The sequence below is a fragment of the Pantherophis guttatus genome, chromosome 9 (genome assembly GCF_059756535.1).
Source record: "Pantherophis guttatus breed Tessera chromosome 9, ASM5975653v1, whole genome shotgun sequence".
NCBI classification, from domain to species: domain Eukaryota; kingdom Metazoa; phylum Chordata; class Lepidosauria; order Squamata; family Colubridae; genus Pantherophis; species Pantherophis guttatus.
Window position 1 is genome coordinate 31,784,195 of NC_142071.1, and position 23,419 is coordinate 31,807,613.

A 23,419-nucleotide genomic window follows, 5' to 3' on the forward strand; every position below is an offset into this window, starting at 1 on the left:
AGAAATTTCTATCTGTTCCATTGCTTCAGACACACACACACACACACACACACACACACACACACACAGCTGTTTTGTCTCTAGGCAAAAACAGTTCGAATTGAGGGCAAAGGACTGAAGCTGGAATGAAATGGCTTTCGGAGGGCTTCTCCTGGTGGGCCCAAACTCATGCCCCAAAAGCAGATGTTTTCTTGAGCAGGATGAGCTCTTCAGGGTTAGGGCCCTCACTCTACACCCCGAAAATCTGGGGGTGGGAAACGGCTCTGGAGAAGGCAGGGGAGGGCCGACGAAAAGGGCCCCCCCAAGGCCAAGGCGGCCCAAGGCAGAGGCATCACGGTTTGCGGAGCTCATGTGTGTCACTCCTTGCTAATTAAAACTATTCATGCACATTTGTCAGGGGAAGGAATAAGTCTCCATCTCCTTGTATGAAGTCCCCCTTTTCAATTTAATCCGGCATGTTTTGACAAAAGCACTTTGGAGAGGCATTTGTCACTAGCCAACTTTAGACAAGGTTAATGAAAGTTCTGTCACGAGAAGGCCCGGCCTGCTTTAAATTACAGATGTCACCCGCCATGACGAAAGAAAGGGCACGCTGTTACAGTCCCATAAACTATCCTCTCCAGGGACACACAGGTAATTGCATAGCTCATTAAAAACTGTTTTAATTATTAATTGACCGTGTCAGAGTTGTCCTTTAAAGTCAATTTTAATTCTTCTCTCTTTTTGGTAAGCAGAATGGCAGCTGACCTACAGAACCTGGTGTACCAGCACAAAGGACCAGCAGGAAAGGTGTGGAAGGCAGAAGATGCCATGACGACCACAGTCACCTGGCCACCTGGCCAAGGGAGGGTCTCTTTTCAACACTCAAAGGGTGGGGGGGATACTTCTGTAGGGGTGGGAGGGTCCATTTTGTGTGTCAGGAGAACGTGCGTGTGTGGACGTTCTGAATTGGAGATGCCAAGTGTCAAAGATTGACAGAAGACGATTGATTGATTGTTTCTGTGTTAGTTTATCATCTTTGGGGGCATTTTCATTCTCTCACCTCAACTGTGGCAAGCCAGAGTCAACCCCACTGGGGCTCAGAAGTTATGAAGGATGGGGGTGGCTAGTTCTGGGTTGGGAGCCCACAAGAATCCCAGGCTGCCAACTCAAAAACATTTCTGAAAAGACTAGGAGAAGGTTGCATTTATGAGCCTGGGAATTCATGGGCATTCTGTCTTTTGGACATCGTAAGGCACACACAAAAAATGCATGAGCCGATGGGGTCTGCAGATCTCCTAGGACCACCTATTTGAAGAAGAGAGAACCCTGAATTTATTAACTAGCCACACAGGTAGCTCTTCAAGAAAGTGGGGGAGAAAGGAGCTGCAGAAGTAGAAGGAGGCCCTTCTGCTGGAGACAACGGTGGTGAGCTTCAAGGAGCACTTTCCTATTTATAAGGGATAAACATCCACCTGTGATGTCAGATGAAAAAGTGCTAGAGGGTTTATGAGCAAGCTGAGCCTTTGAGGGAAGGGAAGGAGCACTCCCAGCTCACCCCCTCGGGAATTAATGGGGAGGGTCCCACCACAAACTTCTGCCCACCATTAATCTCCAAGCCTCGAAGAACACTTTGCCCCTCACCACAGGGGCACGTTCCACCTTGTGCTTTTTGTCAATCCAGGTTGGGAAAGGCAGGTGGCCAAAGTCAACAGAACAGGGCGTATTTTTATCCTAGATACTGAAGTTGGGTTTGGCATTTGTAAACAAAAACATAGGATGCTTTTTCCAGGATGTGGCACTGGGACCAGAACTTCAGCAAGGGAGGCTGACTGGAAAATCTCCAAGGCCAGAGATGCACCGTCAGCAAGTGAGATCAGTGATGTGCCTTGTTATTTATCACTGCTGATGGGTTGGAGGGGAACATAATGATGTCTTTTGAGGGAATCACTAAAGTAGGTCTTCCTTAAAGGCTCCTTGCTCCCACTGTGGAGGGAGGCAGCTTCCCCAGACACCCATCCCCAACCTAAGATGGTAATTCATGGTTGACAGCTAAATTATTCCTTGTCGTGCCCATGGGTGAAGCATGAATACCACACGCCGTGCCACCCGAGAACCAGATTTGCCCTTCCTCTTGGGTTCTGGAGCTTCACTAGAGCTTGGAGAATTTCCACTAGGCATTATCCAGCGATGGAGCCCAGAGGACGCATTAGAAGCAGGGATGTTGGGGCCCCAAGGCTTCCGTCGCACATCTCAGCTGCACAGCAGGCACCTGGATAATTCAACTCCAACAAGCAACTGATTACTCCAATTTGAGTAATACCCAAATTACTTTAATTGGAAAGAACCTACAATTTCAGCTTTTGCTGAAATGAAGCCCACAGATCAGATGAAAATGGTGGATGCAAACAAGGATCTTAACAGAGGTCACTCTGGGCAGATGGAGATGTCCAGTACAGCTCTCTCTGGGTCTTTAGCAACAAAGGGATGGCTTATTATGCCGAAATTGGAAAAGAACTCAAGCCAGGCAATTGAAAAGGAGCAGGGTAACTGAAAAACCATTTGAGAGAAGGATTGAAAAGGAGTGACTAATGCATTAGTCATGTGCCCATAAATACGCACCTCTCAAGAAAAGAAGTTTACTATATCCCACCATCCTAAGGGGGAGAGAAGAATAGATGAGGAATATAAGACTCAATTATTCTAACTGGAAAGTTGAGCAGGCAATGACTTCATCTCCCTGAAATAGACAAATGGTGAAACTTGATTTCTGAGCCATTTGTGGGATCGGTACTCAGTGCACATGGGGGACGGAAAACGGAGGGAAGCGTATCGAGTTATCAGCAGGGCCGGGAGCTCCACTTATGGGAAGCATCCTTCTGAGGCTGGGCAAGGCTACCCAAAGGTGTGGAAAACCAGAGCCGAGATTCAGGGGTTGCCCTTCATCACGCCTGGGAAGAACAAACAGACATTTAGCCCGGCGGAGCTGGGAGATAAGGAAAGGCAAAGCCAAACAAAGAATGGGTTTTTTGCAAAAAAAACAGAATGTAACACATTCGCAAAGAGCAGCGTGCAAAGTATAATTAAAATATTATCTGCCTGATAGAAGTGCAATATTCTATATTCATCTTCACTCAAGCCAAGATTAGCTCCCATTCAATTCAGAGACACTCAAAAGAACAAATTGTTCCTTAGAAATGGATAACATAGATCAGGTACTACACAGATCTGTGGCTGCGCAGACACCTGAGAACAAAGGATGCAGGTAGAGATAAGGGGGAAAGATGCGTTGCCCCTGATAGAACCTGCATCCAGCTCCAGGTGCTCCGGAATTTCTCAGAGGAATAGAGGCAGCCCCGAAAACAGGATCCGTGGCAGATGCTTCGACCAAGAAATATGACACCGACCTGTAAAGCAATCAGGGTTTTGGCCAAGGAAGATATGAAGCTTTTATTAGTGGATAATTGGTACTGAGGAACGGGTGGAGAGAATGCAAACATCCCAGTTCCCGAGACGGACGGATGGATTGGATGTATAAGGCTGCCCAACTCAAACAGTCTGACTCTGAGTAGCCTCAGGGATAGGAGGAGGATGCTATTCCTTTTAAACCCCTAAATGTGTGAGATCCTTGGTGCTCTCTGGCCTCGGTTACTTTCTTGCAGATGTTTCATGACCCAGAAGAGCGGAGGGTTTCTAGCACTGATGATGTTCCCTAGTTGGGTCATGAAACATCTGCAAGAAAAGCACCGAGCTCAGAGAGCATCAAGGGCCCCTCAATTGAACCCTAGGCTAAAAAACTTCTCTTGTATCGGGACCGAAAATGCTTTGCAGCTACTCACATCTACTTCCCCAAGGCTTTAACGTCATCAGAAGAGGTTCTTCTTCTTGGCTCTCTGGAGACAGAGATACTAAGACGATGAAGCCCCGGTTGCTGTGATCACACATAAATGGAGTCCTTTTCCACTGTAACAAGCTTCACCATGATATTAATTGTGCATAATTCATAACAGTGCTAGTTTGCTGATACGTTTTTCTTAAATGGTTTAATTTTTGAAGACGACCTTTGGAAAGTGGGTATCCCCCAGAAGGCAGCAGAGAAAGGAATCCAAAATTGGCCATTTTGCTTTTTATAAAAAAAAAAACACAACGATTTAATTAATAGCTTTTGATCACGGCTGGAGACTGATGGATCATGAAGTGCTCCTCTTGCTCAGGTAAATGAAGAGTTGGGGAGGAAATACTTTTTATGCTGAAGATCACCTCTATAAGAAATATGATCACAATGACAGCAGAAGATGACAAGTATTAAAGATACTCAATTAGTTTTATTAGACCACCAGTGAGCACCAATTAGGTTGATACAACCAAGCTTTGTGTCACTGACTCTGGTCCTCCATAGCTTCTGGAAACTAGACACACACACACACAAAACTTTCTCCCCACATCTGATGCTAACACAGTCTTTGTCTAAATGTGTGCCAGACTCCTGGGTGCCAAATAAGAATCTTATTTTCCTGATATAGATTGGTAATTGTTGCTCTATTTTAACCCATTGTGGCTTTGCGCTCAAGATATTTAGTTATCAGATCTCCACAACAGCTGATGGATCTGGAACCTCAATACTCAGATGCAACCACTTCTTGCTCTGTTATCCTCTGATTTAAGAAGAAAGAAGAGCTTCAGACATGATCTCCTTCAGTTTATTCAAGCCACAACCGGATCCTCAAATGTACAAATCAACCTTCGAGGACCATAGAAGCCACTAAAAACTGAAGATGGAATGATAGTCACCAAAAAATGGCAGGAGGACAACCAACCAAAGGAAGAGGTACATTTTTAATCTTTTTTTTTTAAAGGTCTCATGAATATGAGATACTTGCCCCTGGAAGGAAGGCGAGGGGGCTCGTCCATTCCCTCATGAGGGACCTCAGAAGCACTCCAGATGCTTCCCAGAGTTACCCGGAACATCACAAGTCAATCACAAAGGGGAGAGACACCTACAAACCCTACCTAGCTGCCTGCATCAGCCAACATTTCATCCTAATGAGTCCATCCCTCTGTCTCTCTCTCCCCCCACTCCCCAGATATGTGAAAGAGAAAAATGAAATAGGTTTAATGATCCCCAAGTAGTAGAGCTGCGTTGAGAAGCACTCGGTGAGCAGGCAAATCCAAGCCCACAAATTCACTTAAAAGTAAAAGTAGTGCAAAGGTGAGCTACAAGGGCCTTGTTTGGCACAGGAGGCAACTATGCCTGTGTGGTTGGGAGAGTGCAAAGGGAAAAGCATCTTAATGGCTAATTAGGCTCTTCTATTAGCTAAGCGGCAAAAAGCAGAGAGATTTGGAGTATTATTGAATCACTGTCATATTGATGTTAATTCCGGTGGCTGGTACACCATTGATTTTTTTTTAAAGAACCCTTGCAAATGAATAGTTCTTGCAACTCATTTCAAAGCACCCACCTTAGCATTAGTGGCTAATTAACATGCATATTCAGTAATGAAAGAAAGCAAGACACAACCCTTTTTTACACACACACACACACACACACACACACACACAATGACAACTTGCCTGAAGGCAACCAAGTATAACAGACTGAATTACATCATTCAAGCCAAAGCAGAGTTTGGGATTGACTTCCTTCCCCTAAACTAACAAACTGCTTTTAGAAGATCAAACCTTCCCTCATTAACTTGTACAACCAGTTGTCTAATCATCAGCTGTATTCCTGCACCATCCCTGACCAACATCTCTGACCAACATCTCTGGGTCTAAAGAGGGCTGGACTTCAGCTTGACCAAGTGAATGATAACATGCGTTTATCGTATCTGCCTAAAACTGTTTAGAAACACGACGCATCCACCCCTTTTTCATTCGAGGCGTCCCCTTCATAAGTGCCCTCTTTACCGGGTGGCGGTGTTGGGGTCATCGGAGAACATGGGTCCTTCAAAATGCACCAGAAATACGCTTGGACCCTGCTTGGGCTTTTAGAGCACATCATACCAGCAAAAGGAAGGAAAGAGTGACGTGAAGAAAACCCGAATCCCAGGCTGTATAAAGCCAGCCAGCCAGGCTAGGAAAGATCACCCCCTAACAACAGCAGCTTGAAAAGTGGGTGGAAACCAGCTAATCAAAATAATGTTTTCATTTTAACCTGTAGAAATCAGCAATTGATATCCTGGTGTCCCACCCCCACCCCTCCTTTCAGCAGCTCTGATCAAGCTATTTGCCAACATAATTGAAGCTTTCTGCGAGAGTCTTTAGATTTCATTTCGTGTTTGGGGTACAAGGCGCCAGGAAGGAGCCTCCCATCCATCTTTCTTTGTGTGCCGTAATCCGAGCCGAAGACGCAAAGGCTCGTGCTGGTGATGGATGGCCCTCCTCCTTGCTACGGTGGGGCTTAAATCAGGCTCTCCAGACCCCTTATTAAAAGAAGCGGCACTCAGACTTATTGTAGCCTTCTCAACACTCCTGGATATCATATATACTTATTATTGTTCTGGGTAACGAAAATGGATTTTGCAAGCGGTTAAAGTGGGAAGGGTAGAGAAAGGATCGAGGGCAGAAGAAGAAAAGACATCTCTTTAATATAGAGCCGTGCTTGGCAAAGGGAGGGGGCTTCCAGGCTATCCAAACAAAAGCATCTCCCACCCTCCCAAATAGACAAGAATGTAAGCCAGAACATGTCCGAGCAGTGAAAATTCCACACTTGAATCCTGTAAATGTTAAAAGATTCAAAGCAGCCGGGGGAAACACCCCTGGCCTCCCACAGACTGCAGGTTTAATCTAAATCAATCCTGTCAAAAGCAAAAAAGCAAAAAACAAAAAACCAGCAGCCAGGAAGCAGTAAACAAAAGTTGTTGTTTTCAGAGTTAACATCGTTTTCACATGTCTCCAAAGGACACCCTTGTCCAACGTGGAAGGGAGCTCTTTTAGCGGAAGCAGTGCAAAAACTCTGGCTCCGTTGAGTGAATCCAAGCTCTGAAAAGAGTTGGATGACCAGACAAGACAGACGCTTTGGCCCTCACACACATTCATCCACACCCACCCCTCACTTAAAGACAGCCAAGAAAAAGGGACTCAAGAGAAGATGCCTCCCCTCGGGTCTCTCGGGCCACATCAGATGAATGAGCAGCTCCTGAAGGAACCTCATGTCATGTGGCTGCTCCTGGTCTTGTGCTTTTCAAACAAGGGTCTCCCTCCCCCTCCCTCTCTCCCTTCCTGTGCCTCAACCAAAGTCAAATGGACCCACTTGGTGGAACTTATTCCAGCCCTTGCAAGCAAACATGATGTGTACAAAAAAAAATCCGTCCCCTGGATCTTCCAAGGAAACATGCCAGTAAATAAATTCTTTTTCCACTGAAGACAGTTGAAAGTGTCTGAATTAGCCAAATTTATTTCTCCAGATCAGCCCAAAATTCGGCAGTGTTTTTTTTTTATACACACACACACATATCTAGTGTGTGTATATTGAGTGTTGGGAGTCATTACAATGAGAATTGCTTTACCAATAGAACTTGCAATGCGTTTTTCCTGCTGCTCAAAAAACAAAACAAAACAACCAACCAGCAAACAATTTGCTTTTATAATCAAATGTTGGCTGGGATTTTATACAGCAGAATTTATTGTAGCCTTGGTGGATAATGACAGAAGTACTCCATTACTGCAGCATGAATATATGTGCACATAACCGCCCATCATAGGATTTCCAGAGCTTTCCTCCTTATCAGACAGCTGGAATAGGGGCATCTGAGTTTTGGGCCACGCAATTGCTCATATGGGGTCGTGCGGTTGTCTGAATGCTACACGGCCTGGAAGAGACGCATCTCTTGTTGCGTGATCCTCGGCTTCAACTGTCTCCATCTTCATCTGACTCCTTCTGAAGCATGTGAGGAAACTCGCATCCTCCCCCCACCCCCCTTCTGTTATGGAAAATGCAGCGTGGCTTGTCCCCTTTTTCATTCTAAGACAACCCACAGATTTATAGGCCTAGAAGGGGAGCTTACAAGGCTGCTGATTTTATCAGAAGTTTGACAGATTAATATTTAATCCAGATAACCACTCAGTTAAATCCACAGAAGAGCCAGGGAATGGATAATCAGTAATTTGTACCCAAATCTTGGCAGTTGAAATCTGAGAACAAACACAGTTTGCATTAAGAGTTTGTTTCAAAGTTTTGCCCTTGAACCCCCAAACCTTGTGAATCCAACACATTTGCAAAAAAGTTCCGCTTCTATTCAGTGATTGATCAAAACAACACCTTAACAATTCAGGTAACTCAGAGCCGCATCAGATACCAAGAATGGAAGACCCTCCACCCTGGAGAGCCTACTAGAAGCCATAGAATTCCTCTCTGTTGGCCATACTGGTTGGGGGCCACCAGGGATTGCTTCAAGAACTTCCAGAAGGGCCACCGGTGGCCCTCTGCTGCATAGAAGACAGTCGTTTGGTGTCAGATATGTTTGCCAGCAATCAATGAAACCCAGCTTCCAAGGAGAACCATCCCAGTCTTATTCACACCCATCTGGCATTTGCCCAGAGCAGAGCTGAATCAATGAGTCATTCATGAGGAAAAGGATCCACGTATGTTGTGCCTTGCAACTATTAACCTATCAGCAACAGACTGTAAGAACTGGGCACAACTAGATCAATGTTCTAGATCAGGAGTCTCCAAACTTGGCAACCTTAAGACTTGTGGAGTTGAAGCCTACAAGTCTTGAAGTTGCCAAGTTTGGAGACCCCTGGTTTAGATCATTCATCAAGTGAACAAAATAAAGCACTTCATCCTTAGAATATCCTCATTTTCGAAAAGGATGGGGCTTTTACTGTAACCCTAACCCTCATGATGGTAGGGAGGGCGATGAAGCATTTATCCCTAAATCGGTTGCAAAGAAGGCTCCAAATTAAGCAGCCCGTGGTGGAGTTCCCATCTTAAGACGCGTTCTTGTCATCAGTCACACGAGGGATAAGCCAGAGATTCTTGGCTGAGGCCAACAATGGGCTGTGAACGTGTCAAATAGAGGAAGAGTCAAAGGTGGCTGCAGCCTTTGCATAAATGCACAATTGTGATCATGCCTCAATGAATAATTCAGACTAGTTTGTAGAGCTTCCGATGGGAGTCACACAAAGCCATCAGACGGAACCCGAAATTCTACCTTAAGAGTATTAAAGAAATCTCAGTCAACCGGAAAACCTGGATTGATCAGCTCCTGCTTTAAACCAAGTGGCAAGATTGATCGGCTCTGCAAGGCCTCCCCTGGCCGGTTTTTTCTGGTCCAGCTCTCTCTACCCCACCCTGATGGCTGCCAATAATGGTGTGTGTGGTGGTTGAAGGAAAACAAAAAAGGGAGGTTGCCTAGAATTGGGGTGCCTGGAAACACAGCACTCAACACACACACACACACACACACACACACACACACACACACACCCCTCATAGAGAGAGACATCTGATGTCCAAACCTTCAGGCTGAAGGATCTGCCGCTGGTCAGGGCTCAGAGGGTTATACCAGCTCCCCTCTCCATCCAGGGAAAACGGATTCCTGGCCACCAGTTCCAAGGAGCAGTCGGGTCCCTCGGCCCATCACTTGGAGGCAGACTGTGGGCCCCTTGATATGAATACATCACAGCAAGGTTATGGGCTACCAATTGGATGGAGATCTTGAGGATAAGCCATACAAGTAGGGGGACTGTGTTTTTCAAACTTGGCCCAGGCTGGGGAAATCCTGGGAGTTAACGTTCACATACCAAGTTTGAAAAACACTAAATACCTGTCCAAAGGAAAGCAGACCATCGGAAAACTCGTTACTAAGGCAGATACTTGGAAGTTAGTTCCCATAAGCCTGAGACGGCACCTACGGGCAGGATATAGCCAGGGTGTCTCTTTCATCCTGGTCTGTACAAAGGAGCCCTCTAGATCTCCGATGCTCTGATTATTGTTATTAACCCTAAATAATAGGAATGCTAAATCTTGCTCTTGGGATTACCAGGGTTTCACTTCCAGCAGCTTCTACTTCCCTCTCCCAAACCGACAAGGGTGTCCAGGGAGCGTGACCAAGAATCTCAAAATGGCGTCCACGATGGCACAACAAAGATCAAGAATGGACAGCGATTCAATGCTCTGTGGTGGCTGCTTTGATCCTATTACCCAAGCTCCGATGGATGGGATTAGGGCTATTAGGGGTAAAAAGCCCCCGACTTTCAGTGACGGCCACCTAGGGGCCTACTTATGGACCGTTTTCCTTTAAGGAAAGGATGCCGTCACCTTTTTTTAAAGCTACGTCTGAACAAGTAAAGAAATGAAATGAAAGTTAAAGTCACCATAAAAATATTCATTGCTTCCATGTTCACATTTCATTTTCTCTGGCTTCCATCATAAAAAGCTTAGTGTGTGCTCATTGTTAATCTTCTCCGAGACAAGGATTTTTTTAAAGAGTTTAACAGCAATCCCAGGGCATTTGCGTTATTTTCCCTTAAGGATGTGACAGGAGTTAAATTCACTATTTCAAATCCTAACCTCCCTGAACACCAACAATGCTGCTACTCAAACAGGAAGAGATTACCAACAAACCTGTAATAGGAGCAGGGAGAACATCCCTTCGCTCCAGAAGCTCCCTTCTCCTAATAGAATGCAAAATCTAAATGGACCTTGCAATATATCGCCAAATGCTGCATTTTAGAGCTCTGGCTATAACCGTAAATTAGGAAAATGGCTTCCCACCTCCAGCAAGAAACTCCCCACCCGTCATTAGGCAGAAAGGTAGCTTTCTGATAGGAGCTGGGAAGAAACTCTTGGCAAATACGGGCTCTTGATTGGAGACAGACGGTCTGGAGAGAGAAGATTTCTGCCCCCAATTCCTCCCAGCCAGCTGCCCAACATCTGAAAAGCCCATGCTCCACTCCAGACAAAGACATGCCTCCCAATGAGAGCCAAGCAGCCCCCAAAGCTTGCTGGTGGCACAAGATACCCGTCCAAACCCTGTCCTTCCCTGGCATCAAACGCTTCCCAGATGCCACCAAGGTCTGCTCAACAAGGCCTCCCTTCTAAATTTCTGATCCAGAGACCCTAGCAACATCTCTAAAGGCCCTTCCTTCTCCCCCACTGGACACGCAGACTCCGGTCCTCTTTGGGATGCGGCTGTTTCCATGGCAACAAACTGGCCGTTTGAAGCCCCGCCACAAGTCTTCTCCCCAACCAGCAGCCAGTCGCTCCGGCTCTGGCTCTGGCTCAGCTGGGGAGGGGAGGGGAAGGGAAGGGAGGGGACGGGTGATGAGCTGCTGCTTCTGTAGGAGTCGTGGCAGCTTGAAAAAGAAAATGGTTTGTAGACATTGTGCGGAAGCTTGCCTGAACGTGAACCTCTGAACGCCAGGCCTGTAACATTATATTTTAATGCACTCTTGCCATTTAATCATCCTCGGCTGCAGGCACCGGTTGGTTACCATGGGAATGATCGCAGCGCTTACACATGCAATGAGCTACCGGAAAGCAGGCGAGGCATCATGGCTAACTCACTCTCAGCATAATTAGGAGCGACATTGGAGTCAGAGAGGGGCTCCAGGCAAACTCACGTCCCCTTCCTGATCCCGTCCCCTTCCCCGCGAGGAAGAGCCACGGATTCCCACAAAGCCTGTTTGACGGGGAGTCCTGCTCCAAAGCCCACTCACGCACTCACGGCCACACAAAGGGGCTTTTGTGGTCTGTGTCCCTGCGCGGCTACACAGAGTGGCTTAACAGACGTGTCCACGGAAGAGGTCCACGGCGGGAGACCGGCTGTTTCCTCTGCAGAAGCTGATTTCCCTGAAGCCCCTTTGCCATTCTTACCCCACAAAAGAAAGATTCTCTTGGAAGGGTGTGCCGTGCATGTCAAGTCTTTGTGCCAAACTCTCAGCACGCTTCTATTTGCACGGCAGTCCCACTGCACCGAACGGCAGGCAGAAAGAACTCGCCACGGAATCGCCTCTTGGGGTTTTTTTTCCCTTGGGTGGCCTGGCCAAGGCTCCCCAAATTGGGCTCGTCTGAAGGTGAACCTTTCCATGCTTCGTTCAATCTGAACCTCCAGAGGTGCCCTTGATGGCCCTCTACAAAACCCTGCTGAGAAAGGGGTGGTGGTGGTTGTGGAAAAACCTTTGGCAGCAGTGCTCCATTCCACACAAGAAGAATTATAGAGTCGGTGAGATTTAATATGGCAACTGCAAACTTGGGAGGAGGGGAAATTGAACTTCCCTGGATGAGTGGATCCCATCTTCAGGATCCAGGGACTATTTCGTACAGGACAACCAAGGGGGTCTACCACATCTCCCACCCCAACTGGTAGGATTCAGACAAGGGCTTCTCTGCAGCAGCCCATTGACTGGGAGCTCCCTGTGCCCAAAGAGGGGTCCTTCCCCAGCTTTGAAGGTCTTCTGTTGCTGCCAGGAGAAAATGAGCTCCTTCTAGTCTTCCTTTTTCATTCCCGCTGTACCTCTTAGTTCCATACTTTGCTTTTGTGATACGGTCTGAAGGTACTTTGGACTTTTAGGGGACTCCAGTCTGCCTTGAGTGGAAAACTATTCTTTAATCAGGTCAATCAATGAAGAAAAACCTCCATCCTTACGTTTGGCTCAGAATTGGGTTCTGCAAAAGCCAACAGAGATACTACCAGGCCATGGCCCATATAGGAGAAGACAGGAAGGCCCATCTCAAATTGGTTACGTTTAAAATGCCAACATCAGATGAATATCTTCTCCGGCATGCATAAAGAACCTATGAAGCAATGCACACCTTGTGCACCCAGAGACACACCGTTATTCCTTTTTAGCTTTCCTGGTGCAGGATCTTTCTATTCCTTCTTTCCATCCACTTCTACATGGCTACACGCGGCAGAACAGGCCCAGAACAATTGGCACACCCACAAATTATTCACTTATCTAAGGGAGAGAGGGGGGAGGGGAATGAACTATTAGTCCAAAATATGTGTCTGATTGCAAAAGCTTGCAGCAGGACCGAACATTTTCAGCTCTGGATAATAAGTAGGGAGCATTAAGAGGCCTTAATGGGTCCCTGGACAGAGTTCACACCACTTTCCTTCTGGGCTCTCTCAGGTGGTAATGGATGGGGCTCATTAAATTCCCAGCAAACCTGCAAAGAGCTACAGCCACACAGGTGCTGTACGACTGTCTCTGGGCCCTACTGAAACGGGGACACTCCCAAAGGTGGGGACTATCCCTCGAAGGCCATCGAGTGAGGAGGGGGATTCATGTCCTTTGGACTGGAAAAAAAAATATTTGTCTTCCTTTACTAAATCTAACAGGGTTTGCCTCCATGGAGTTCACAGCTGTAGGAAACACATTTGCCTGGGGAGAAAAATGTTTATTGCAAGTGAGAGCGAGCGAGAGAGAAAAAACCCATCTTGAACCCTCTGGAAATGGTGGATTTTGAAATGCTTCACATATTGCTATTTTCAAATCTAGGGTAGCCATAATCCGGCGGGAAACATGTGTGGGAAGCTTCATCTGAAGAAGTCTTGCAGATTGCAAAGACGAGGCCAAGGGTTTCTCTGGAAGCTGAGGGGTCTTCGGGTTAAGTCCCAGGACAAGGTCTCCTAATAAAGCCTTGCTTTCTTTGTTCACTTTTTGGGGAGTGTCTATTCAGGAGGAAGCTCTTCCACATCATCTGGCGGGGTTTGGGAGAGGGACCCTGCAGGATGACCCCTGCAGGATGAACAGCTGCTTCTCTGTGGGACACCATGCTCCCTGAGGTCAGGTTGGTTCCCACCCTTTCATCACTTCAAAGGGCAGGGAAGAAAGTGGATATATCTGAAGAGGTGAGAGGAAATTTTAATGTTGACTTCTACACTGGAGTTCTTTTAATGATCAATATTTCAATTTGCCGAGGGTCTGGCGAACTGCATTAGACTCACCCTGAGAGGCCCTAGCAGAAGAATTTACACTTCCTGCTAAACCAACACCCCAAAGCCCCATTTCACCTCGCCCTCAAACTCAGCAGGCCTCGTGTCGGTTTGCCAAAAGAGACGCCAAGCTCCTCCACCGCAGCAGAGAACGGAGAACAAATAGAGATGGAAAGGCAACATGGTCCAATTTTAATATGGATCAAAACTCATCTGCACTTCTCAAAGCAACTGGCGAATTGGAATATAATTACCCTTTGGCTATCACATTTATCTAAGTTTGGCGGTGTGGTTTCCAATCGGAAAGTGGGCATCGGTGGAAAGGTGTATTAGAGAAACCTGCTTGCTTGCAAAACAAAAAGAAACTGTGTAAGGAAATCAGCATGAAAATGAGAACCAATGTTCAAGGAGTACAGATTTTCAGGGAGACCCCACAATGGAAAGAAATTCAGGCATGGGATGATCGTGGGGAAAGGATCGCAGCTCATTCAGTAAGCAAAGCCAAGTTTTGCTCCCCTCATCTGCTAATCCTGACTGCTCAGACCTCTGGAACAGAACATTTCTGTTGCTCACATGCCTATCGAAGATTTATTGGAGGCAAAAACATACCAAACATGAAATCAGAATAATTTCTTGTAAGGGCAAAATGGGGCCATCAATCAAAAAGGATGACAGGAACTCTAATATCCCCCTTTAAGGCCCTGGTTACACTTATTAATTGCACATCTAATTGCCACTCATTAATATCAAATGCCACTTTCTCATACGTGTCTCTGACTCACTGCTTTCCTTGATTAGGTTTACATGAGTAAGCAAATATCTCTTATAAAACCCGGTACAATTTTTCCAATAAAATACAGAAATGAATCTGCATCTGACACGACTGCATTGTTCCAATATGTGTTTTGTTTTGTTTTTTTCTCCCCCTGGGCTTTTAGCACCATCTGCACCAGCGGAAGAGCAGAACAGCTCCATCCATTGAGTCACACATGCCGTAGAGATTGGAATCCAGATCAAAGATCCCTGTCAGGTTCATTCTGAAGTGCAAACCTGGCTCAACTCTTCCCTTCCCCCCCCCTCCTCCTTAAACCGAATGACCTATCAGGTGGCAGTAGATAAAATGGGTCTTTTCTGCAAGCTGGAAACAAAAGGCGGCTCCTTTTCCACCATGAACGGCATCAGAACTAGCATTGCTACAGACCATCGTTGCTCTGGGAAATGAAGGCCAAGGCTGCTTAATCCTGAACTAAAAGGGTTGGAAGAAGCACCGCAGGCCACGTCTCCAGGCCACAGCAGGCTCTGTAGCACCAACGCTCCTGGGCCGTCCTGACCAGTGGCTGCCCACCGTCTTCTTCAGGCCCTTGGTGGAAGGAGCCTCTTCTTCCTTGAAGACTTTTGTTCCACTGCCAAACACCTTTTCTTTACCGGAAGGAAAACAAAAAAACACACACACCCTCGTCTTGCCCTCCGAAGCCACCAGAGATCAAGTCAGCAGAACTCTTTTTCAAATATTTTGAGGGCTGTATTTATGCCCTGCATTGATTTTCTCTTCCACCGTCTCCCATGGGATCCGGTTTCCAATCCCCTGAGCTTCCTGACTGCTCATTTCTGGACAGAGCCAGGGAGGCTGCAGCCGAGGCCTTGGGCTCTGCGGTTCAGGTAAGCCAGCCGAAGATTGGCTTGTTCTGCTGGATTATCAGTTTGTTATCCTGTAGAAACGCCCAGATCCTGGCGGCATCCTAAGCCAAGCCTTTTCTCATCCTCTCCCTCATCGATTTCGCCTGGTTCCTTCTGGTCCGATCCATCCAAAGCTTCTGTATCTTGATTAAGTCTTACCATGAAGGCAAAACCTTCCTAGCGTTATCTCATCGTTCCCTTCCAGAACATCCTACTGGACAACATGGAAGGTTTATATCTAGTTCAGCATCCAGAACGGAATGGAAGAGGGTAACAGAGCTGGAAGGGACCTTGGAGGTCTTCTAGTCCAACCCCCTGCCTGAGCAGGAAAGCCTATTCCAGACAAGTGGCAGTGTCTGGATTTTAAGAAGCGGCTGCTCTTCTTAAAATCCAGCTTCCAATTAGGACAAGCCAGCAGAAGTTTTCAGGAAATCCACAGGCAAGACCTGAAAATCATGCACACACAAACATACACACACCGCTTGTTGACTGTGGCAACCGGGATTTTAACTCCAGCAACTGAGTTTCATTGCAACACACACTGTTAGCAAAAACACATCTATCTCCCCTCCTAACCTCTGTCGAATCTCTCCATAAAGACACCTAGGTTAATAACCAGAGTCACATGCAGCAGCCATTTCACTGGACTGCAGAGTGCCTAAAGGGCAGATTTTCCTTCAATCCAATTAGATGAACTTGAATTAGGCTTAGCAGTTGTGGACTTATCTCTCCGTGCAGAACCGTCTAATCATGTTTCCACCACAAATCAAATCAGCAGATAAAACAGGCCACGGGGTGGTGAAGCCCTGGTGATCATTCATGGCAACATGGACCCGATCCACCCTCAATGTTGTGCCCTGGGTAACCTGGTTTTTCATTGATTTTTTTTTTTGAAGTGAAAATGAAAGCATTCAACATTAATATTCCAACCATTTTCTCACCACGCGTTGTATCATTTTTAGTGCGGTTGATTGGTTCCTACATTAAGGAAGTTTTTTGAACCCAAGGAAGGCAAAGTTGGTGCAGGCGTTGGCCGCTGCGAAGCGGGAGAAGCCACAGACAAACACACATTTCCTTGCCATCTTGCAGCTCTAAGCAGGAGAAATGAGGGATCCTGTCAAGAATCATTTTGTGTAGCAAGAAATAGTTCACGCCTGGGTCCTTTGCCTCTTTGATCCAGCCAGGCAGATTGGGTGGGGGGCAGGGGGGGGACCCTACAATCCACAGGAAGACGAGGCAGAGGCCACTGCAGGCAGAAGAGAAATTATTATTTCATGCTTTCTTCTGCAGCCACAATTAGGTTTTAGCGAGATATGCTTTATAAATGCACTGAGCCAGTTTCAAGTTGATCTCTAATTCATTGCTGGATTTATACATATTAATGTCAAAAAGATTGCGTGGACCAAATGCCAAAGTTTATCAGCTACCCCCAAATTAATTAGGAACTCCAGAGTTAAGCATCCCATTGAGCATTACATGCCTTAAATCCAAGTCAAGGAGACCCTGACAACACATCTTGGAAGATTAGGCTTCGGCTGGAACAAAGGCAGCGGCAGGATGGACTCAAACGTGGCATTTTCTGGAAAGCAAGTGGAATCTCTGCAAATTCAAACAATGGAAATTACCAAGGAGTTCTAAAACTGAGCTCCGAGAGTCAGAGAGACAGCTAGATAGAAGCCTATCACGTCACTCCTCCTTGAACAGGATTATTGTTTCAGGAGTCCAGAAATATTTATAGACCATTAAGATAGCATGCTGTGGTTATCATGGCCCCTTGTGAGTTTGTGGAGGGAATTTGCATGCATTCTTCAGATTCTCCATCCTGTTTTCACTGAGCCCTGGGCTGCCCTCCGAATAGTTTTCCAGGATTTCAGACAAACATTTTTTTCCAGAACTGTGGACCTGAACTGGGAAGCTCCCCATTAACACATGTCCCAACAGGAATATACGACTCATCCTTCTCCTTAAATACTATATATTCAGAAACCGACTGGGTCCAATAAACATTTCATCTCATTCCTAATTAATTCCTAAAATATTAAATCTGTTTTTTAAAAAGCGGGATGGTTTTTTTTTAGCATAATCTCTAGTAAAAGCTGCCCAAATACGCGGTTACAAAATTATAACCAATTCAGGTAGTGGGTGTTCTATACTCTCAGGGCTATAAAACTCCATTAATGATATGCTCTAAATGTTATGAGGAGATAACAGAGATCAATCTTTTCATGTCTTTTCATGTCGTTAACATCAAACCGTCGGATTCCACAATTAAAACATATCTTGAATTCTATATTTAGTATTTGTAAGGGTTGCCTCTCCGTGTGAATGTCTATCACTCTTTCCATTGGAGTGAAAAGCAGACGTGTGGCATCTCTAACAGCTTGTTAAACTACAATTCCCATCAGCCTCGGCACAAACACACCCAACGATGACCAAGTTATTCTTCAGCAACATTGGTTTCCCAATTTTCACCAATGGAACACAAAGCCGTGTTTGAAAAGAGAAAAACAACACCTGACTAGGTTCTCTCTTGTGGCCTGCAAGGTTTAGGAAGAGCTGTGGAAGTTGAGAGAAGACAAGGGGTCCCTGAAATGGTTTCCAAAGAAGAGGCTCAAACCCACCTGCCCATCGTCTCTTCCAAAGCTACATTCATGGAGGCATAGCTTGCAAGCTTTAAACCAGCAAATCCTTAGTTCCCACTGAACCTCAAGTGGTAGACATTTAGGGGCTCCATCAGCCCAACCCTTTTCCCTGGAATTTATCTTCAACAAAGCCTCCCTTCCTAAGTCCTGGAAGCCAGGCCCAGGCACCCTTCGCATGGAGCCAAAATCAGCAATGCCCATGGAGGCCCAGAGCACCCATTCCCTCATGAGACAGAGGGAAACGGTTGAGTCTCCTGTTCAACAGGCACAGGGTTTTTTTCCTGTGGTTACAAAGGCCGAGAGATCAGGCGCGATGCATTTTCAAACAATAATAAAAGTTTCAAGGCTTGCCAAACCGGTTGAACAACCGAGCGTCAAATAAGCTGTGTGTGTGTTGGTTGAAAGATCAGAGGGAACGAGAGCCCCAACGGCAGAAGTGGCCCAGTTCTAACAGGCAAAAGCCAGACAGAAAAGGAAGCTGCATTTAAATTTAACGGCTGGAAAAGATGGCAACAACGGAGCCCATAACAAGAAGGGGTTTGTGGGTTCAAACTTTTCTTCAGAAGCAGCTCAAGTACAACTTTTGCAAAGCGTGTTTCGGTCTGAGCTCATGGGGACCATCATGTCTTTCCCAGTTCTGCCCCCCAACCCTAGGAAAGAATGACGGAAAAACAGAGCTGCTAAAAGGGAAGCAGAGGGGAGAAGTTGGAGGCAGCCCACCAGAAGCCCCTCACTCCATGCTTCCCGTATCTGCCTCCACCTCTCTGCTTTTCCTTTCAGCTTCTCTACATTTTGCTATTCCAAACCCTCCTTTCCACTCTCTTGTCCACACCTTCTGTTTGTACCCCCAGCCGACTTACAAGCAGACAGAAAGTGCTCTTACGGGGTTTCCTCTAGAGAAACAGACAATCCAATATTTGGGCTAAGGTTGTCCTGACACCAAGAGAGAAGTGTGCCAGTGCCTTATCCCCAAGTCCACCTTCCAGGACCTTCCCTGCATTTCAAACGATTTGTGTCTATAGTTACAAAAGGCAGAATGGAACCTCTGTTCCAACTTGGACCAATTGACTTTCAGTCATTACATTTGAAGTCTTAACACAGTGAGAAAAAATAAGCTCTTTTCTCCATTTCATCCTTTATGTTGTTAGGTGTTCCCAAAACTTTAGGCTGATTTGGGTCATGCCTCTCCCAATTTTTGGAGGTGTGGCACTTGATATGATTTTTTCAAGATCAATGTGGTCCCTGAACTGACCCATCACTCTCCTGGAATATGACATGAACAGTTCTGGATCAAAGGCCCTATTCCATTCAGAAGGTGGGAAATCAAGAAAGGGAACACAACTAAAGCCTCCTGCTCTTGGTGGCCACAAAACGCCTTGTGTAAAGAAACATACCCAGATATTTGTCCAAATCACTTTCAGGGTTCAGATTCTAATACCCAGCATCCATAATTTTGTTCCCCAGGACCAGAATGTGACTTTTCCATGGCAACCCCTGCCCTCTGGAACATCCTTTCCCTTGAGATCCAGCCAGCCCCTACCTCTTCCCCTTCTGTAAAGCCCAGGAAGTTGAGGCTGGAGGATCGATTGTAGGTTGGTTGCATCAAGGGAGATTGACGATGGCAACAGAATTCTTTCTTTCTGCTTTTTTGGGGAGGGGGAGACTTTATCTTTTTATGGCATTTGGTTCTCTAGAACTGTTGTGAGCCACCCAGAATTGTGGGTTTTAAGAGAGGAGCCCATAAAAGTTTTTGAAATAAATGAACTCTCAAACACGCCAGGTGGCTCTTCTCCCACCCGCTAGTGAATTATTTCACTCATCTTTGTTCCTGGCAAGCCTGTTTTCCATTTTCCCACCTCATTTACCATAGTCTGGGGTCCACCAGCGACAGTCCACCAAAAGGTGCTGCCTCTGCCAGTGGAAGATGGTTGTGCCAACTGGAGAAGCGCTGGGGAAAAGGGGAGGCCGTCAAATCTCTTCTTGTGGGGATTTTTTTCCCCTTTTTTACTTCATTTCTGAACTGCAGGGACTATAAACATGGGGCCTTCTGATCTTTCCTTTCTTTTTATGTTCACGTCTTTTTCAGCTACTCCTTACAAGTTAACCATTTGGTCTGGCCAGGTCCAAGCCAGAATTCAAAAGATGTCTCAAGTCAAAGTCAAGGATGTGCCCACTGGCATTTAAATTGCTTCTTTTGATCTCTTCTTTCTACCAGCTGCTTATTTTCTTTGTTTGCTTACTCTGATATCAAGGACAATGGAGTTCCTTATCTTAATGAAGAATGCAGTGTTCTTTTTATGGCTCTCTCATGCTGGCAGATTGTACGTTTCCCAGCTTCTTGTTACACTACTATCCTTAGAAGAAAGCCAACAGAAAGAGAAGGAAGGTCACGAAAGCAAAACAAAATTGGGAATTTGTAACAAGATCCAGATTTTTAGAGGCCCAAAGCAAGAATCCCTTGGCCTCTGACACCCCTTCCTATAAACAATGCAGCAGGAGCCCCCAACCCCCGGTCGGTGGCCCATTCGGGACCAGGCCGTGCAAGCAGTGGGCAGCTCCATTGGTGCGAGTGGCGGGCACACCCACGCACACGTGAAGCTCCATTTGCACAAGCTGTGGGCACGCCCGCCGCTCACACCTATGGAGCTTCACACGCATGAGGGAGTGCTCGCTGCTTGTGCCAATGGAACTGCACATGGAAGCCTGCTGCTCACACGCAACCATTTCCCTCCCTCCCCCATCAATCCACAAAGCCTGGGGACCACTGAATTATAAAAAGTAGAGAAAGGTAAGGATGGACCCAAGATTAGTCCAAAGTTCACAAATGCCAGCATGAATAACAGTATTTTCAAGAACCTTTTTTAATCTATGAGTTTGGAAGAAGCACATCATCAGATGGTCCCACAATGCCACAAGGCTCACTTAAATCACCAACATTTATTGTTTGTTTATTTACAGCAGTTTTGGGCATGTCTACTGAACTGGACGTACGGAATTGCCAAGAGAGACCGTTTTTAATCCTGAGCGATACAGGCTCATCGCTTCTATTCCATCAAGATTGCAAATTACATAGACGAAGAGCCATTGAATGCATAAAAACCCTTTTTGGGGGGAACATAATGGTGTGAAAATCTGATTAGGCGTCCTTTCAATTAGCAGCTGCAGTCAGTTCCGAGTCTTGCTGGAGCCTCTTTTTCCCCAGAGTCTTAGAGATGACCACGCTCACCTCTTTCACGGCAGCCTCCAATTTCAAATGATAAATCAAGTCAACTCCAGAAGGAGGACGGGCAAACCTGCAAAATAAAACCTTCCAGTGAGGCAGAAGCTTCAGGGCATTAAAGCCTCCAGGAAAGCATGAAGCAGCAGGGATTCAGAAGGCAACCCCACCCCTGGCAGGCAGGGAAGGTCCGTTTGGGGCTGTTGCCACCGGTTTCCATCAGAGATTATGGATGGAAAATGTATTTGATAACTTCAGAGAACCTTGAATGGATGACGGGTTTCAGAAGTTCCAATATCCACAAAAAAAAGGTCCTCTGATTCAAAATGATCAAACATCACTTAAACATTTCTATACAAAATATTTGATGTCAGAGGTTCAGAATTAATGCATTTATACATGTCTGCTCGTAGGCAAATGCCCGGAGGTTATTCTCTCAATCCATTCATCTACAGCTGTCTTCTTGTAATGCTTCATCTTGCTTGCCATCTACATCTGGGCAATTAAACTTCAAAATCTTGCTACAGGCATTCGTTACTTCCCAAATAAAAACAAATGTGAGTTTTGAGGAAATCTCCCTATTTCGCTTAGTGTGTCTCAGCCGCATTAACACAACTTCACGAAATACGCATCTTTCCACGGTTAAGCCATCACTACACATTATGGATTCCGTCTCTATTCTTGGGCAGATCACCGGGAAGGTCAGCTTGGCTTTTCCTGCTTCTCCCATAATAGCTACACAGCCAAAGGGGTGTTCTTCTGCTGGGCAGCCAAAGCATCCAGGCCCCGGAATAACATAGGAAGCCCCAAGAAAATGCCTCACGGCTTCCAGCCCTGACGTAGAAAAGAGACACGGTAGATCTTCTCAAAGAGAAGGAGGCGAAGAGCTAGTAGCCATCACAACGTTCTTAACACGCATTCATTCCTTTGCTTTACTCACAGGTTCCTTCAGCTCTACCTGGAGCACTTGGCTGCCTTCAGAGCAAAATCCCCTCTTGCACATTTAATAGTTTTATTATTGTTTTATTGCTTAGCTGTAAGCCAACGCGTGGGTCTATTGTGATGCAAAGGGAAGACATAAATATTTTAACTGCTGCCCTTTAATTTAGAGCTGGCTTCTTGTGGGTTGCAACCCCTTCTTGCATGAAAGAAAGCACCTTAAAACAGAGGTCATAAGCCATATTCCTGATGAAACGGACTAGCCATTCCACCTTCTCCAGCCTGTCAGCGCTAGATTTAGTGTTTGGGTCAGGTGCCATTCACCTGTTCAAGGGCCAAACAGCCCAACAGTCTGAAGTCCTGGCCCTACATACGTAGTCACCACTCAGGAAATATGCCTCTATAAATGATTTATTACGCCAACTATGAACCATTTTATGAAGGACCAGTCACGGGTGGGGAACTATGGCCCCTTTATGACCTGTGGGTTTCAACTCCCAGAATTCCTGAGCCAGCATGGAATTCTGGGAGTTGAAGTCCACAGGTCATAAAAGGGCCATAGTTCCCCAGCCATGGACTACCTGGACGTGCCCACAAAACAGCACAAACATCCACCCATTTGCACACACCTCTTTTGAAATGGAAAGTAACAAGGATCACGAAACTGGACTTCGGAGTTCACTGCTTGGAAAACAGAGAACATGACTTGATAGTACAGCCTTGATAGTACAGTGGTCTACGCACCCTGTTATTAACACAGCTGCCTGCAATTTACTGCTGGTTCGAATCTCTCCAAGGCTCAAGCTTGACTCAGCCTTCCATCCTTTCTAAGGGAGGTGAAATGAGGACCCAGTTTGTGGGGGCAATAAACTGACTTTGTATAAATATACAAAAGGATGAAGGCTATTGCTTAACACATTGTGAGCCGCCCTGAGTCTCCGGAGAAGGGCGGCATATAAATCAAATTTAAAAAAAAACATGCTGTGGCCCCCTCCCACATAAAACCAGCCTCAAGTACGGTTCCATGAGCAGAGATGCTCTTCCAAGAAGAACTCCATGTGGCAGATCTTGGCTCATGA

At 46.1% G+C, this 23,419-nt stretch overlaps 1 protein-coding gene and 1 long non-coding RNA gene across 9 annotated transcripts in view; both read right to left on the reverse strand.

Moving 5' to 3' along the window:
* Positions 1-23,419, reverse strand: part of CADM1 (cell adhesion molecule 1) — a 204,096-nt gene that overhangs the window by 124,342 nt on the left and 56,335 nt on the right. The gene's annotated exons all lie outside the window — the stretch shown is intronic.
* LOC148112518 (uncharacterized) lies at positions 721-22,783 on the reverse strand. 2 transcript variants are annotated; one of them, XR_015729397.1, is made up of 2 exons: positions 22,665-22,783; positions 721-20,533 (listed from the first exon to the last, which is right to left on the reverse strand). It is a non-coding gene; the product is annotated as an uncharacterized LOC148112518 (long non-coding RNA). The 2 variants fall into 2 exon arrangements; XR_015729398.1 differs by having other exon boundaries at positions 22,342-22,783.